A 6000-nucleotide genomic window follows, 5' to 3' on the forward strand; every position below is an offset into this window, starting at 1 on the left:
GAGGCTGCATCTGGAAATGGAACCCACAAATACTGGCATTAGGCTTTGAGGACTGATCAAGGGAAAGGGATTTGTGAGTAGAGGAGCAGCAGCAGCAAAAGACTTCAGGTCTGGTGCTGCCAAAGAGTGAGCTGCACAGCCCAATCCTATTTTCCCTTGGTGAGAGGAGGCCAGGGGTGTGTCATCAGACAGAGGGGCTGGCAAAGAAGAGAGGTATGGAAGGGCAGATGGGCTGGACAAATGAAAGAAAGGAGGCTGGCCCATGCTCCGGCCAAGGCAGCAGAAAGTGAGAAGGCGCAGAGGCACTGCTTGTCAGAGGAAAGCATGAAACACATTTGGTCATAAAAATGTGAAGGCATATTGGAATTGGATGGGGAAATGAATATTGTAATTTTAAAATATTTGTAATGTAAATATTTTACCATGAGTTGGTTTTAAACAGTTGAATTTTGCAAACCCAAAATGAAAAGAAATTTGTCCTTCTAAAGATTTCTGAAAAGGCTCATATCATATTACACCTCACTTCAAGTCACTTCACTGGACCTCAGTTCCCTCATCTGTAAAATGGGGATTAAGATTGTGAGAGCTACTTGGGACATGGACTTTGTCCAACCTGATAACCTTGTATCTACCCCAGCGCCTAGAACAGTGCCTGGCACTTAACAAATACCACAAAAAAAAAACTTATTGTGCACAGACCACTGTATCATCATCATCATCAATCGTATTTACTGAGCACTTACTGTGTGCAGAGCACTGTACTAAGCGCTTGGGAAGTACAAGTTGGCAACATATAGAGACAGTCCCTACCCAGCAGTGGGCTCACAGTCTAAAAGGCTCACTGTATTAAGCACTTGGGAGAATACAATTACAACGAAGTTGGTAGACATGTTCCCTGTCCACCAGGAGCTTCCAGTCTAGAAGGGGAGACAACCATTGAAATAAGTTTTGACTGTACTTGTGTTCTATGGGGCTGAGGATGAGGTGAATATCACATGATTAAGGGGTATGTATCCAAGTTTGTAGGCAACACAGAAGGGTGACGGGGTAGAGGAATTAAGGGATCAGATGGGGAGACTTGTTAAAGGAAACATGAATTTAATAAGGCTCTGAAGTTGGGGAGCATGGTGGTCTTTTTGATATGAAGGGAGAAGGAGTTGCAGGCTAGAGGGAGGATGTGGGCAAGGGGGCAGCCGCTAAAATGATGAGATTGAATTAGCGTGTAGGTTGGCTAAATGTGTGGACTGGACTGTAAGAAATCAGAGAGGTAAAGTAGGAGGGGGGGTAAGCTTATCGAGTACTTTGAAGCTAACGGTGAGGAGTTTCTGCTTGATGCAGAGGTGAATGGGTAACAGTTGGAGGTTCTTGAGGAGTGGAGAGACATAGATTGAATGTTTTTGTAGGAAAATGATCCAGACAGCAGAATGAAATATAGACTGCAATGGGAAGAGACAAGGGACATGTAGGTCAGCCAGAAGGTTGATGCAGTAGTCAAGGCAGGATATGATAAGTGCTTGGATCAGCATATGAGCAGTTTGGATGGAGAGGAAGGAGCAGATTTTAGTGACGATGTGAGAGTAGAATGGGATTTTGTAGCAGATTAAATATGTGGACTGAATGATAGAGAATCGTGGTCAGGTAGAAGCAGCTTGGCTGAATCTACCTAAGCTCTCTGCCCATCTACCTCACCCCAATTTTGTGCTGTTTTTGGAAGAAGTGGAGAAAGCCCCATTCCCCACTGGTGGTGGGGGTGGAGAGTGCAATATAGCAATAAACAGTCACATTCCCTGCCCACAATGGGCTTACAATCTAGAGTAGGAGAGAGAGACATCAATACAAATAAATTAAATTACAGATACGTACATAAATGCTGTGGGGCTAGGAGGAGGGAAGAGCAAAGGGAACAAGTGAGGGTGACGCAGAAGGGCGTAGAAGATGAGGAAAAGTGGGGCTTAGTCTGGGATGTCCTCTTGAAGGAGATGGGCCTTAATAAGGCTTTGAATGGGAGGAGAGTAATTGTCTGTCAGATTTAAGGAGGGAGGGCTTTCCAGGCTAGCGGCAGGACTTGGGCTAGGAGTCGGCAGTGAGACAGGCGGGGTGGAGGCACAGTGAAAAGGTTAGCACTAGACTCATAAGTTTAAGGGGAGGGATAACAGGTATTTTATCCCCATGCAGTTTTACAGATGATATTATTATTATGGTGTTTGCTGAATACTTACTGTGTGACAAGGATTGAACTACACATTACATACAGTGGATTGAAGATTAGGCACAGCCCCTGTCCCACATAGGGCTCACATCTAAATAGGGGAGAATTGATATTTAACATCCATTTTACAGATGAGAAAATTGAGGCACAGAGGAAGAGAAATGACCTACCCAAGGTTACACAGCAGACAAATGACAGGATTAGAACCCAGAACCTTTTAGTCTCAGGCCTGTGCACATGTCACTAGATCACACTGAGGCAGAGAGAAATCAAGTGACTTTCTTAGGGTCATACAGCAGGCAATAACAATTGTGGTGTTTGTTAAGCACTTATTATGTGCCATGCGCTGTATTAGATGCTGGAGTAGATATGATCTAAGCAGATCAGGAATATTCCCTTTCTCACATGGGGCTCACTGCCTAAAGGGATGGAGAACAGGTATTTAATCTCCATTTTGCAGATGAGGAAACTGAGGCACAAGAAGTTAAGTGACTTCTCCAAGGTCACACAGCAGGCAAATGGCCAAACGGGGATTAGAATCCAGATCTTCTGGCTCCCAGTTGTGTGCTTAGAATGAGAAGGAGGAGGAAGAGAAAAAGGAAGAGGAGGAGTAGATCCTCTTGCTGTTTTCCACTCCCCTGCTCTTGCTCTTTCATGTGGGGGGGCCTTTTCACAGAAGCCATATTCATATTTCATAAATAGATGAATGAATAGCTTAGATCATAGAATCAATCATAGAATCAAAGAATTAAGGGACCACAAAATGTCTCCAGGCAGCTAAATATCTAAATCACCCTTGTGGGCCGGGAACACATCTACCAACTCTGTTATATTATACCCTCTGAAGTGCTTAGTACGGTGTTTTGCACCCAGTAAAGTCCTCTATAAATGATAGGTAATTTTCAGTACTCTTTTCAAGTTAATCAGTGGTAGTCACTGAGTGCTCACTATATAGAGAGCACAGTCCTAAGCGCTTGGGGGAATACAAGAGTTGGTACACAGGTTTTCTCCCCACAAGGAGCTACAGTTTAGATGGAAGCAGCGTGGCTCAATGGAAAGAGCACGGGCTTGGGAGTCAGAGGTCATGGGTTCAAATCCCAGCTCTGCCAATTGCCAGCTGTGTGACCTTGGGCAAGTCACTTAACTTCTCTGTGCCTCAGTTACCTCATCTGTAAAATGCGGAGTAAGACTGTGAGCCCCATGTGGGACTACCTGATCACCTTGTATCCTCGCCAGCGCTTAGAACAGTGCTTTACACATCATAGTAAGAGCTTAACAAATGCCATTATTATTATTACTATTGGGAGGGAGACATTAAAATCATTTATAGCTATGTACCAAAGTGCTGTGGGATTGAAGGTGGGCTGAATATCAAAGTACTTAAAGGGTTCAGATCCCATGGGCATAAGTGATGCAGAAGTGGGAGGGAGTAGGGGAAATGAGGGTTTACTCAGGGAAGGCCTTTTGGAGGAGATGTGATTTTTAACAGGGTTTTGAATATGGGGACAGTGATCGTCTTTCATATGTGAAGGGGGAGGAAGTTCCAGATCAGAGGGAGGATGTGGGCAAGGGGTAAAGATAGCTAGATAGACACCTGGAGATGAATATTCCACAACATGCATAGGTAGCCACTTTCAATTATTAGTCACTAAAGAAGTTGACATTCTTATTTCTAACAAGCCCTTGCTGCTGCATTTTAAAGCCATTTTAGTTTGGAGAGCATTTCACTTAGCACACATCATCTCCTACCCTATCTCATGCAATCTTTTACCTCTTTATTCCTTTATTCTTTATTCCTTTATACTAATATTCATTCATTCATTCAATCGTATTAATAATAATGATAGCATTTATTAAGTGCTTACTATGTGCAAAGCACTGTTGTAAGCGCTGGGGGGGTTACACAGTGATCAGGTTGTCCTACGGGGGGCTCACAGTCTTAATCCCCACTTTATAGATGAGGTAACTGAGGCACAGAGAAGTTGTGACTTGCCCAAAGTCACACAGCTGGCAATTGGTGGAGCCAGGATTTGAACCCATGACCTCTGACTCCAAAGCCCTTCAGGTCTCCTATCATTCATTCCCTCCCTGCAAACTCATTTCTCATACTAGTGGCTGTAAACCCATTGAAACCCCACCCTTGAAGGCAATGGAACTATATGACACTATGACACAGTTGCGGGGGTGAGAGGTGGGTAAAAAGTGAGGGTGATTTTTATTTTGTCTTTGGCTAGGGTTACTGTAGGGTTTTTTTTTTTTATTTGTTGTTGTTGGACCCAGTTTGTGCTTCGATGCACAAACTGGGAGGTTATCTGCAAAGTGGGGCTGATGTGCTCTGCTGGATTCATTCATAGTTTCAGCTATCCCCCGGAAAACCAGCAGGCAGTGGATGGGTGCCAGAAGTCATATTTTCAACACAAGAAATGCCAGCCTTCTCACTGTGCCTCGTTCTCACCTGTCCCGCCGCCGACCGCTGGCCCACGTCCTACCTCTGGCCTGGAATGCCCTCCCTCCTCACATTCGCCAAACTACCTCTCTTCCCCCCTTCAAAGCCCTCCTGAAAGCTCACCTCCTCCAGGAGGCCATCCCAGACTGAGCCCCCCTTTACCTCTGCTCCTCCTCCCCTTCCCATCGCCCCGACTCTCTCCCTCTGCTCTACCCCCTTCCTCTACATATATACACAAGTACATGTGTATATAAGTACATATTTATTATTGTATTTTATTAATGATGTGTATATATCTATAATTCTATTGATGCTATTGATGCTAGTTTTGTTGTCTGTCTCCCCCCTTCTAGACTGTGAGCCCATTGTTGGGTAGGGATTGTTCCTATTGCTGAATTGTACTTTCCAAGGGCTTAGTACAGTGCTCTGCACACAGTAAGTGCTCAATAAATACATTTGGAAAAAAAATGGCAGTGGTAGCATTAGCATCTTGGAGATACACCAGTATAGAGGAGTCACTCTGAGGCTAAGGGTGAGGAAGGGAAGGTAGGGGGCACAGCATGGCCACTGTGGGGTTGGGGGGAGGAAGGGGAGCAGAGTATGGCCATTATGAGGTGGACTGGCAACTCCCCTCCTATTAGAGGGCCTTTCTTAACCTTTCTTATCCCTTAACCTTTCTTACCCCTTGGTGGTCAAGACCAGGATTGAAAGCCAGGTAGATAAAAGACATCTGTAATTTTTTTCTGCTTGGGTTATTGAAAGGAAAACTACAGGTAACACCACGTGCTTGTCTGTTTGCAAGCCTGAGGATACAACACACACACACACACACTCACCCTTCTCCGGGGGGTGGGGAAGGACATTAATACCAAATGGCATCCCTGTCAAGCACTTAGTACAGTGCTCTGCACATAGTAAGCACTCAGTAAATAATATTGATTGAGTTCCGGATGAGGCAACAAAGAAAGAATGCATTAACCCTTATGAATTTGCCTCTCCAGCTATGGTTCTCTCAAGAGCTGCCATCTGATGTACTAGATCCCTTCATGATGCTGCAGAACCATCTCTCCACTACGCACTTGACTGTGACAAACTCAACCTTCCTGAGTTAAAATTTGTTACCCTGCAGGCTCCCAGTTCTGACAGAGGGAGTGAAATAATTGCTTTGCATTGAATGCTTGAAAGAAAAGTTTACTGGAGAGAAATTGATGTAATATTTAGCTGAAGCTACCTCTCCTCCCCTAGGGAAAAAAAAGTCAACGGAGTTTGAGATGTACCTGCCTTAAGTTTTGGTACTCGGTGAAGCTCTACATTTGGGGCAAATTCTGAAGGCTAACTAATCATC

This window comes from Tachyglossus aculeatus, chromosome X4 (genome assembly GCF_015852505.1).
Source record: "Tachyglossus aculeatus isolate mTacAcu1 chromosome X4, mTacAcu1.pri, whole genome shotgun sequence".
In the NCBI taxonomy this organism is placed as follows: Eukaryota; Metazoa; Chordata; class Mammalia; order Monotremata; family Tachyglossidae; genus Tachyglossus; species Tachyglossus aculeatus.